The sequence below is a fragment of the Marmota flaviventris genome, chromosome 3, assembly GCF_047511675.1.
Source record: "Marmota flaviventris isolate mMarFla1 chromosome 3, mMarFla1.hap1, whole genome shotgun sequence".
In the NCBI taxonomy this organism is placed as follows: domain Eukaryota; kingdom Metazoa; phylum Chordata; class Mammalia; order Rodentia; family Sciuridae; genus Marmota; species Marmota flaviventris.
In genome coordinates, this window is record NC_092500.1 from 156,558,393 (window position 1) to 156,570,831 (window position 12,439).

The window sequence follows — 12,439 nt, forward strand, 5'->3', positions numbered from 1 at the left end:
ATAATACAATTTTTGAAGAAAATTCAGATCTAAAAACATCAGAAAAGACAGGTCATAAGGGCAACTACAATATCACAGAATTTAAGTGTGATCATTGACCAGACTCAATTTAAAACATAGCTAATCCTTGCTACACTGATCTGATAATTGTTTTTATAATTTTTTTCTTGAGATATAATAGATCTTCCACTGCATTTATGTAGACAACAGAGATACTTGAAAGGATTCATTATATACTAGTGTCACTAATTTCTATCAGAAACATGATAAAGCCATGAATATTCTCTCATTTTAGAAATATAAAACAAAAAATAGAAAAACTGCATTCTTTGTAGAAATATGTTTAAGCAAATTATCAAATTCATCTACATACATGAACCATGTAAAGCAACACAATAAAAGACACAAAATAAGACATTTTTAAAAAAAAAAAGGTGGGATATAAAAGAATAAGATACAGAGGAAAGAGTAGAAATGTTTGTTAATTAAATTCATAGGGTATTAAAACAAAAAATACATTCTGATAAAATGTTAAGATATAAAATAATCAAACTGATTTTCCCCCAAAAATATTACTTGATATTTTATCCTTTGTGTTCCTTTAGTTAGGTATATGTCAAATTGTATCTTATATATTTTCTTCAAACATAAATGAACAACTTGTTAAATGAATTAGCTATCTAGAGAAAGTCTCTTAAGACTTATAAAACCTTTTAAATCGACCAGACATGGTGGCACATGCCTGTAATCCCAGCAACCTGGGAAGCTGAGACAGGAGAATTGCAAATTCAAGGTCAGTATCAGCAATTTAGCAAAACCCTAAGCAACTTAGCAAGACCCTGTTTCAAAATAAAAATAAAAAAGGCTGAGAATGTTTGACAAAGTGTCCCTGAGTTCAAGCCCCAGTACCAAAAAAATATATATATCTTTTAAATTAAATGCTATTATTCACAACAGCCAAGATATGGAAACAACCTAAGTGTCTAGCAACAGATGAATAAAACAGACACAGAAAAACAAATACTGCCTGATCTCACATGTGGACTCTAAGAGTCAAACTCAAAAGTACTGTAGAAAGGTGGTTACCAGAAGCTGAAGAAGTGTAGATAAGGAAAGGAGGAGAGGTTGTTCAAAGGATACAAAGTTTCAGTTAGACAAGAGGATAAGTTTTGGTTATCTATGTATCTCAAAATTGCTATTTTAAGTGTTCTCAGGGCCACACCCACACACATAAATGACAAGCGAGGTGATGTTAGCTTGATCTTTCTACAACTGTATAGACTTATCAAAACATCACATTATATTCCATAAATACATACATATAATGATTTGTCAATTAAAAATACATAAAAAGAAACAAATTCAAGGAGGGGCAGTTAAATGCTTGATAATTTTAAAAGGGCAAAGGAAACACGAATATAAAGGTCAGATTAGACAAAGGAAGAAAGGTAAAACAATAATCCAATAAAAAGATGCTGGGGAAGACTGAGACTTTGAAAACTAGTTTTCATGACTTTAAAAGAAGAAACTGTTCAACTATGAGGATGATGAGAAATATATTTACTTGGTTCCATGCAAAGTTGCTGATCAAATCTCTCCATATTTCATCAATGCAAGTGAAGCAGTGATGGTCATGCTACATTCAAATTTAATAGAATATTTTTTTAAGAATCAAAATAATCATAGGTATAATGTTTATGTATAGATGTGAATGTGCACATTAAAAAAATACAAAAAACAGGGGGGAGGTCATTTTTTTTTTCTTTTTTGTAGTACTGGGAGCTGAACCTAGGAACATTCTACCACTGAGCTACATCTTCAGACCTTTTTAATTTTTGAGACAGGCTTAATAAAACTTAATAAAAGTTGCCCAGGCTGACCTGGAACTTAAGACCATCCTGTTTCAGTTTCCTGAATAGCTAGGATTATAGACATGCACCACCATACCCAGCTCACAAAAGAGTTTATTAAAGTAGTAGGTCAAACTCAAAAGGAAAGCAGAGTGTTTTTCTTTTAAAACCACTATTTTCTACAGTGTCTTTTCCTTAATAAATAAAAATAAATGGCCTTATTCTGTCATGTCTCTCATTCTTCTTCTCTGAAATTTTGACCAGCAGAAACTGCAGTACAACGCAGTCGTTCCTGCTGTAGAGTACAGTGAGTTCTGAAATCATACTGCTGAGCTTCAGTCTCAATCCTTACATTTATTATTGTGGGGCCTTGGGCAAGTTAATTAAATCCTTGGTGCCCGTTTCCAACATCTGTAAAATGGGGATAGTGAAACGCACCTACATCATTCTTGGCTTTGGTGTAAAAATTGAGATAACCCACAAAAACACTTAGAAAAGAGCCTGACCCATAGAATGTGCTCAATTATTAATACTTATTATATTGTATTATATTATATATTTGAGATGCCTGCTGACGAGTCTGACTACAAACTAAGCTGGAGGTTCTACAAAGCAGTGATAGTTGCCAAACCCCACAGGATACTGCTTTGATATATGACCCACCACAGAGATCAAATCTGGCTTCCTGAGTGGTCTGAAAATTATTCCCAACATGTCACAACAGGAAATGGAAAGCCTATCACCAACATGACCTGGACAATTGCCAATTTTCTAACATAAACCCAAAACCTCAACAAATCTGTTCCCTTGGACTGTATGTATCCAAAATGAGTTAAATATTTATATTCCTAATGAGTTATATATGATTGACAACACACATTAAAGCACAATTTTCAAGTAAAGATAAATACAATAGATTCATAGTGACCTCTTCAAATAATTTGACCCATAGTTCAAGTAAACAATCAGGCTTTTAGGTAGGAAATAGGGAGGAAGAGGTGGAAGAGGAATGCAATCTTTAATAGATTCTGCCAACAGTAACTGTGTCTAATAACTAAAGGTCGTATAAGTATATTCAATTTGAGAAAATACATATCTATAGGTCACACACATGGTTTTTAAGCCATACTCCTATAATAGTAACAGCAGTAGCACCTTTTAAGATGAAAGTCAACAGGACACACACAAGCATTTAAACCCCCTTACGTACTCTTGAACTAAACAAATACTATTATATTGTAGTGACTTAAAAAGGCATGTAGAACTGACAGTTAAATTATTTCCATACTGACTTCATCAAGAAACTAAACTTCTAAATTAATTCTTTATGCATAAAAGGAAAAGCATTCGAGTCAACAAACAATTATATAAGCCACAATGATGCTGCAGGAACTGAGCTGCATGGCTCAAAAAGTTTGCTTGTAGAAGTGAACTTCTGAATCTCATATATGTGTATATACATGGTCACTACTGCTTCAGTTATAAACAGGAATTTCTTTTCAAAGGAAAACAAATGTCAGCCTTTGATATGCATCATGTATATGTAATTATTTTCTATGTGCTCCACAGTTTTAAAATGGCATACAAATAAAGAATACCACAGAACCACATGGCATTGGCTTCTGTGGTTCAACAAGTTTTAACATCAAAACACACACACACACACACACACACAAGTTTATATATACACAAATAAATCTAAAATAGAAAAACTGAAATATAATGTCTAAATTTGGGCAAATTTAGCGAAAGTAAAATCCACTAAGTTCAAAATTAATCTTTTCTTGGGTCATACTTCCATTCTATTCAAGTTCTTCGACGTCCTGAAGAAAAAGGGTGAAATTTCAAGTAATGAATGAGGGTACATCCGTAACCAGGATGAGTTTAACATCACTCAGGTATATCTGTTGCAAAATAAACCATCATGAGAGTCCTAGCCTCACAGTTGACCCCAAATCCGTGAACATGACAGCTAACGAATCTTCGCTGGTACAATTCAACTCACCTCGCAGCTCAGAGGCATAGCAAAATCGGTGGCTGTGTTTTGGGCTGCCTTTGGATTCTGCATCTGTTTCAAACCTAAAACCTAGCTACCCAGGGAGCTTCACCTGCAGAAACCCTGACACAACGAAATCGCTATCGCGATTTAAAAGGTACCTGGTGTTTTGTACTGAAGAGATTACGTAAATTTTGCCAGGTGGGACTTTTTTTTGTCCTCCTTCAAACACGGGAGCAGCATTAAGTTAAATCCTCTTGCTTTGCAAGGCCCTAGAGTCAACCTGCTTCTGTCCAAGATTAAAATTAAAACCTCCAACCACACTCCCCTCTTAAAAGACTAAAATTGAATCCATGCTCCAATTCAGGGGTAAAATAGAATAGCTTTCAAGCCACCACACCCTCCTTCCTCATCACCCAGCCCGATTCCAGGCCGCGGACGAACTAGGACTGTGAGAAAGGAGCTGCAGGTTCCGGACCGGACCGGCCCTGACCCACGGAAGGGGAAGAGAAGCAGCAAGAGTCCGGAGCCCGACAGGTACGTCCCCGGCGTCGACGCGTGACGTCACCGCGTTGACGTGAACGGCCGTTCAGCGTCCAGCCGCCCCTACACATCCTCCTCAGGCCACTCGCGGAGCCTCGTCGGCGCCTATTGGGCGGTGTGGGAACAGTGGGCGGGCTGGGGCTGGGGCTGGGTCGCGGGGAGGAGGAGGAGGAGAGGGCGAGCTGGCTGCGAAGCCCTGGCTCAGCGATCACCTCACGTCACTCACGCATTCTTGCTTGCCCCTGCGGTGACCTCGGTAAAGGACCGGAGGAGGTCTCCAGCGGGAGGCATTTTCAAAAGGCTGCCGGCGCGCTTCACTCTGGTGTCATTGCAAACTCGCATTCCACTCAGGCGAGAGACCACAGTGCCCGGGAGCAGCGCGTGGGACACCAGAGAGCCCTGGGCGCAGCAGTGAAAAGCCAAAGCAGCCGTCAACGAGCTCTGGTTCTCAAACAGATCCAGAGACGTGGGCCTTGAAATTTAGACCTGTACTAAATATCTGTGCCTCTAGGTCTCGGACAGAGTAATGGCGCTGATTATGCACCCAACGCACACGGGAGGAAAACTGATAACCTAAATTTAGCAATACGCACTTTCAAAACTAACGCTTGAAAATTATTCTGGGGAAATATATAATCTGAATTATTTCTGTTTACAATTATATCCTGTCACAGAATTCAGTATGCCTGCTCCCCGTGCTCAAGGAGCTATATTCCCATGCAGGGCGAAAAACTGCAGGGGGAAGAATGCTTAGGCTACAACTGTAGCTTGCCACTTAGTTTGGTGAGCAGGTGCAGACTTTGCACTTCTTGAGCAGTACGCGTACCACCGCTGGGTGGCAGAATTAAGACCTGTGAATGTTGAGTGGCTTATCTATAATTAATGTTATGAATATATATAATACTTAATACCAACGGCTTTTTGTAGTAGTACCTTGTTAATATTATGTATGTCTTAGTCTTTACAAATTTTCTATATTCACTTACATATTCTCTATCAAATTTTTATCATAGGTTAGCAACTTGTCTGTTTTAACAAATGAGTTTTTTCCATCCTTTTTGCCGGGGTGGGGAATTGGGGGATGTTGTATATTTTCAAACATGTCCAGGGCTTCAAAGCTAGCATAGTGCCCACGGTGGTAGTGGGTGTGTTCACAATGCAGTCAAGCTGCTTATGATTGCTTTTATGACTTATATTAAGGTAGAATTGTGAAACCATCATACTAGAGAAGCATAATTTTCTTTCATTTTAAACATTGTTAGGTAAATTTCTTAGCTTCTTTTTAGAAAATGTGGGAAATCAAGCAAAAATTTTTCTAAACAGTGAAATTTTTCACAAGAGAGTTGCAGATGTTTTATGTTTTCTTTTCTCATTGTAGATATGTAGCCTAATTTTGGAAAGAATCACCTAGATTTTGATTACAATAGACAGTAGTCAGTCAGTCAATCATCTGCTTTCTATTAAGATGAAAAATAATTCTTTTACAGTAGTGTTAGTTCCTACTGGTGGATTATCCCAAGGTAACTTTTATGTGGACAAAAACAAGTCTACTTGTATATTTGGTTGCTGTAAAACTAATTATAGTATGCACACTTTATTCACCTCTAAGAACTTGTTTTAAAATTCATACTTTCTGGTGTACAGAATCATCACACTAGAAGTTCCAATCTTCACTTTGCATCAGAACCCTTTAGGGAGTTTCAAAAAAATATCTTTGCTTAGGCCCCCTTCCCAAAAATTCTGTTTTATTTGGCTTGGGTATTGGGGAATTGAACCCAGGAAATTCTAGCACTGAGCTATATCTCCAGACCTTTGCCATTTTTATTTTGAGACAGAGTCTCACTAAATTGCTGCCACTGGCCTTGAACTTAACGATTCTCCTGCCCTAGCCTCCTGAGTTGCTGGAATTATAGGTGTGCACCACAGTGCCCAACTTTAATATATATTTTATAAGCCCTCAGTATACAGGAAGTTTTTGAAGACATAGCAAAATAAATTATCCGGTTTCTTCTACTTTAAGTCACAGGGGCTTTGTTGTTGTTGTTGTTGTTAGGACTGACCTTAAGCAATAATAAGAAAAACTCAACCAATATTCAAATTAGCTTTACTTCTCCCTGATTACTCCCCATGTGCAACCCCCCAACCAACCAAATCCTTAAGACCTCAAAGAAGAGAAAAAGAAAAAAAAGATTTAACTCACAGTAGTAAGAGTTTAGCAATTTTAAACAGATCTAGGATAGCTTGTTTAGTTGTGTTGCTGGTAACCTAGCAGATAAAGAGAGAAATGAATGGTGGACATGAGCAGTGAGGGAAAGTGGGTTAAACCTTACCCTCTTGTCAGTAATTTTGTTCTGGGAATGTGGGTTGGATTTCTTAGAACAGGCAAAAAAAAAAAAAAAGTCCAAAAGAGCACTGGAAATCATATCTCAGTGTCTCCTAGATTCTTACTTATAGGACCCAGTCAAACTTCTCTGAACTTTTCTTCAAGTGAAAAAACGAGATGGGATTATTTCCTTTAATAACAATACATTTTTTAAAATTTCAACAGAAAACGAGAGAAACAAGCAGGGCATAAATCTGTCTCATATATTTGTGAATTGTTTCAAAACAAGAACTTTTACTGCTTATGTGTCATACACTTGGAAAAGGGAATAAAAAGGATAAAGAGACTCTTAAGAGTCAAATGAGGTGGCATGTGCCTGTAATCCCGGAGGCAAATTGAAAGTTTTTGGCTTCTTTTTCACTTAAGCCTAGGAGTTTGGGGCTAGTTGGGCAACATAGACCTGGTTAAAATAAAAACAAACAAACAAAAAAGACTATCAATGAAATAGTAGTGAAGTTCTAATCTAGATTTGTCTCCAGATTCTACCAGCCCCAGGGAAATAGTTGAATAATGACCTTTTCTTTTCTTGTCCTTTGTCTTTTTCACAAAGATAATATCAAGGTATGTTGAATAGCTTTGCATTCCTGTTTATATTGGAGGCCTTTGACATGGCAAACAGTTTTCCAGTTCCATGTGATTCTTTTCTATAAAATCCTTCCTGAGCCTCAGGTGGAGATTCACATATTCAAAGCATTCTCACAAAGTGATTCCTTTCTCATGTTCTGCACAGGTAAAGATTCAGCATTTCATTTTATTCTTACTAGAAATATAGTATGATCACCCTCTCCAGCTAGCTAACTCTCCTCACTGTGAGCCCTTGCAGGTGACCCAGAAAGCAAGAAACTCAAGAACCAACTTTTTTGTTGTTTTTGTTGTTTTATGTTTTGTTTTCATGTTCCTGGGTACTGCTTTAACACAATTAGCATATTATTTTATTTGTAAATAAGCACCAGTTAACTAGTCCCTCTAGAAACCTTAGGTATACTAGTAAGTTCTTAAGAAAACCCACTCTTCACTGTGCTAAACCTATTGCCAGCCCAGCCCATGTGTCAGTTTTTCACAGAATCTAAGATCAGAAACTGTGAGGTCTTGAGGGCAGAAACACTTTCAAGAGCAGTGACTGGGTAAGTCCACTATACAACCACCACATGCAGCAGAGTTCAAAGCCAGAGGTTATATGAGAGTGTACACTTAGAACATAGAGCTGCCAAGGCTAAGTGCAGTCACCTGCCAGCTTCTACTCTGTCCTCCGAAATACTACTTTGCTTCCCATCACAACTGAGCACCTTAACACTACTTGCCTGAGGAAAGGCATCTTTGCTTAATGGCCCACCTAGAAGCACCCCACTGCTGACTTGGGGACCAATGAGTGTCTATAACCTCAGCTGAGCCACATGGTTTACACCTTCAAGCCAGGTTTGGACACTCGCACCTCATGCTCTTCTTCATAGGTCCCTCACATCAACCAGTCTCCTTCTTAAAGAAGTTTTCTGCCCAGTCTTGGGTCATCTCTAGGTGCAGTCTGGGCTGATGAGGCAGATAATCCAGGTGCAGACAAAGTTGGCTGGCCTTTTTCTTGGGAATGGCCCCCATCAAGTTGCCATTCATTGAAAGAGGTGACGGAGATGATCTAGGGCCCCACAGTCAGGGCTCCCTCAGGGCTGTCTCATAATACTTACCATTTAGTCTGTTCCAAGTACTGTGTGTTCCAGGACCCTGATGGAATGTAGGGCCAATGTCAATGTAGCCAGGTGCCACGCTAGGAATGGACAGTGTGGTTGTTGTGGTCACAAAAGTTCTTCACAGCTTACAGTCTGATGGGAGGAGCCAAAGGAGAAAGGGAAGGGCTGGAGGCAAAGCAAATGCACCTACCCTTGAATCCTGCAGCCTGGAGGTGTTGGGTGTGGCCATCCTCCACCAGCAGAGAGGGAAGAGTATCTAGGGAGTGTTTCCAGTTGGTGTGAGGAGAAGTGTCCAGGCCTCCAGGGCCTTCAGGTGTGAGTCCCAGATATGAAAAAGTGGGAGGCTCTTGCCCATGTTCTTATACCTGTAAAATGCACTACGAGAGCCATATTTGGATGTTATACCATGGGATGGGTCCAGAAGAGCAGGTACAAGGTCATCTGAGGGTTCTAAGATATCATCAGCCATGCCAGGTGGGTAGCAGAAGAGAACCAAGACACCAACAGTGGCTTGCCTTGAGTTGGGTCATGCGCTCCAGCAGCACGTTGGTTGGGGATTCAGAAGCTGTAGGGCCCCAGCTTTGGATAGAAACGGGAACCCCAGCCGTTGGGGTGGGGGCGGGGCTGGCGGGGAGAAGGGGAGTAGCTGATCCGGACCTCGGGGTCGCAGTGTGGCACCATGATGTGGTGCTAGTTAGTGTGGTGGCCTTCACACTGCCGGCTCCTGTAGAAGTCGAGCAGGTCCCAGTAGACCTGCTCCAGGGGGCGCTAGGCCTGCCTCCTCGGGGACCTACCTTTGCGAGCTGCTAGGGTCCCAGGCGCTGGACTGCAGGCCCAGGGCGCTGGGTGGGGGGCTCATCCCGAGGCTGCTCAAAGGGCGCCTACTCTGGGCCTGGGCCCGGATCCCAGGGCCTAACTAATATTTTCTCTTTGCATATTGAGCTCGGCCTAGCTGATTAAGATCCAGAAATTCATCAGGTGGCTACAGTTTAAGTCCCAAGTACATAGTTAATTGTTAGTTTAAACTACATAAGGTTAGAGTAGACTTTCAGGAATCTAGCTTAAAGCTAAAAAACTCTTCTGGAAGAAGATGGAGCAGTAAACGAACAGACACCGATTTTCTTTTTTTCTTTCTTTCTTTTTTTTTTTTTTTTTTTGTATTTGAATATTGCATGTCTGTAAGAGATCTGAATTTTAGAGAATGTTTTTCTTCATGATAAAGTTTTAGGTCCTTCTTGCCTCCAATCACAAGTGATTGCTTTTTTGTCAGGACAGTTTACTCAAGCACATCTACCTACATAAATTCGTGCTTTTTAAATAAAATTATTATTTACATAGTGACTTCACAAAGGGAAAACATTCAGTGTAGTTCTACTGCCAACATTTTGCTGTAATTTGTTATTATCTAACTTGTTTCAACTTATCACTTTCTTTCTGGAAAGAATAAATAACAATACCCTTTCCTGAGTGTCCCCATAATCTAGCATAGGAGTCAATTCATGATGAATGCAGGATAGAATTTATTTCTAGTAGAAAACTCTTTAGGTACCACTAGTCCCTTTCCCCTTGATATATTATACTACCACTATTAATAAAGATTAATGAAATTTAATTTTTTCTACCAGAAAAGAGGCACATAACTTAAGATTACCTTTATTATTTGGAGTCCATTATAATTATCATGATTTTTAAAAAGTTAGTTTATGTTGGCATTTCCTTAAATTAAAATATTATTACAGCATTGCTTGATTAAAACAAACATCATTTTTTTTTCAAATGACAAAAAGTAGGAGATTGCTCTAGTTTGACTGTGATTTGTTCCCAAAAAAAGTTTGTGTTGGAATTTGTTCCCCAATATAACAGTGTTGAGAGGTGGTAGAACCTTTAAGAGGTGTTTGGGTCATGAGAGACTAGATTAACCACTTCCAGGGCAGGTTGTTTAAAAGCAAGGCCACTCCTCATGTTTTGCTCTTCTGCACATACCCACTAACATTTCTGCTTTTCTGCCATGTTTATGATACCACACAAGGCCCTCACGAGATGCTTCTGCCTGGTCTTGGACTTCCAGCCTTCAGAATCATGAGTTAAATAAACTTCTTTCCTTTATAAATTAACCAGTATCAGATGTTCTGTTAAAGCAATAGAAAAGTACTAAGGCAGAGTCCAATAAGTATATGGAAGAGAAATCTAGAAATATATACAAATATAAATATTATATTGAATATAAGATAAAGGTTACATTACAAATCAGTGGAAAAGGAAATGATATTTAACTAGCTTTCCCCCTAAAGGACACAAAGCTGGTTTTCCTATGTTAATTATAGAAAAATAAATAAATTTCAAATGTATCAAGGATATTAAAGTAAAAAGAATTTTAGTGTATTTGGATAACCATATGGGCAAAGAAGTATCTTATTGGCAAAATGGGAAACATGGATGACAAGATTGATCACATAAAAAATTTACAAATTTCTGTATGTCCAACAATACCATAAAACAAATTAAAACATTAGAGACTGGCAGAAAACGTTTGTTCCACAATATGACAAATAGTTTCCATATTTTACAAATAGCTCCTATAAATTGATGAAAAAGAATACCTAATAGAAAAGGAATAAGGATTTGAAATTCAATCACAGGGAAAGTTCAAAATTTTTACAAAATTAAGCCAGCATGGTGACACATTCCTATGATCCCAGCAGCACAGGAGGATGAGGTGGGAGAGTCACAAGTTCAAGGCCAACCTGGGCAACTTTGTGAGACCCTGTCTCAAATTTTTAAAAAGGGGTTGGGGGTATAGCTCAATGTAAAACATGCCTTGGTTCAATCCTCAGTACCACAAAATTGAAAGGGGGCAGGGGGACAAACTGTAAAATTAAGAGAGAAACAACCAGTGCTTGTGGAAATAGGCATTTTTATAAATAAAGTTATTGTGTGTGCAAGTTTATGAAACTTGTGACTAACAACCCAGAATGTGGTAGTGCTGGGTTTCTTTTCTCTCGACTAAAAGGCTCAGGGGTCACTCCAATTAAATTGGGCTAATTGGGCTGCACAAAATAACCACACAAGATTGTGTCTCTTTTTGTTTGGGGTCGCTGTGATGGCTCCTCTGACCTTAAGGGTGTGCAGAAAGAGAGAGAGCGAGAGCAAGTGCTGAGCCCTTTTATTGAGGAGAAGCTATTCAAATAGGCAAGGGGTCAAGTTTCAGGGGGCTGAGTCTATCTTCATGATGTCCACCGTTAGCAGGTGGACTGACACCTGGGTAGGCCATACCCAAGGGCACAGTAAGAGAAGGGGACACTCAGAAGGCACTTTCATGGAAGATCCTATCCTAAACAGGGCAAGGGGTTATATTACAAAGGAACAGGTGAGCATAGCTCCACCCATGGGGCTGTAGCAAGACACACCCATGCATGAGACAATGACCCTCGAATCCAAGAAGGGTGGGGAAAGCTCTGCCATATTTCTGTGACTGAGCGCCTCAGCACCTAGCCGGGGAGTATGACTCAGTCACATGTAAGGTTGGTCTCCCACATGGTAGATCATTTCCAAATGTGGCTGCCATTGATTTTTTTTTTTTTTTACCTTTTAAATTTTGCCTGTGAGTCTTATTTTTACCAAGAATGTGTCAAAAGTAATGCCACCCTTGTTCCTTGCCTAGCTTTCAAAAAGATGGGCAACTCTATGTTCTCCTAATTTGAAGCTAGCTAGACTTTTGGAAGGTTTGCGGAGGAACAAATGAGTGAAGCTTCTTGAACCACCCTGTCCAGCACAGTTGCTGGCAGAATAGAGATAAGTCAGTTAAAACCAGGTGGAACAAAAGAATTGCCCAGCAGAACAAAAGAATTGCCCAGCAGAACTCTCCCTGATTTCCTGCTCACAAAATTGTGAGAAATAGTCAATTATTGTTTTAGGCCACTATGTTTTAGAGTGGTTTCTTACACAAGAGTATATATATCCAATACACAAGAGTATTTATTGAAAT

The 12,439-nt window shown here is 39.2% G+C and overlaps 1 protein-coding gene and 1 pseudogene across 2 annotated transcripts in view; both read right to left on the minus strand.

Annotated features, from left to right (window-relative positions):
- Clcn3 (chloride voltage-gated channel 3) overlaps positions 1 to 4,388 on the minus strand; it is an 82,938-nt gene extending 78,550 nt beyond the window's left edge. For both annotated transcript variants that reach the window (XM_027926948.2, XM_027926946.2), the window contains exon 1: positions 3,856 to 4,388. The gene's annotated coding sequence lies outside the window, so the exon portion shown is untranslated. The remainder of the gene's footprint in view (positions 1 to 3,855) is intronic.
- Positions 4,389 to 8,233: 3,845 nt separating this feature from the next.
- On the minus strand, positions 8,234 to 9,313 carry LOC114085849 (glycoprotein endo-alpha-1,2-mannosidase-like protein pseudogene; annotated as a pseudogene).
- Positions 9,314 to 12,439: the final 3,126 nt, after the last annotated feature.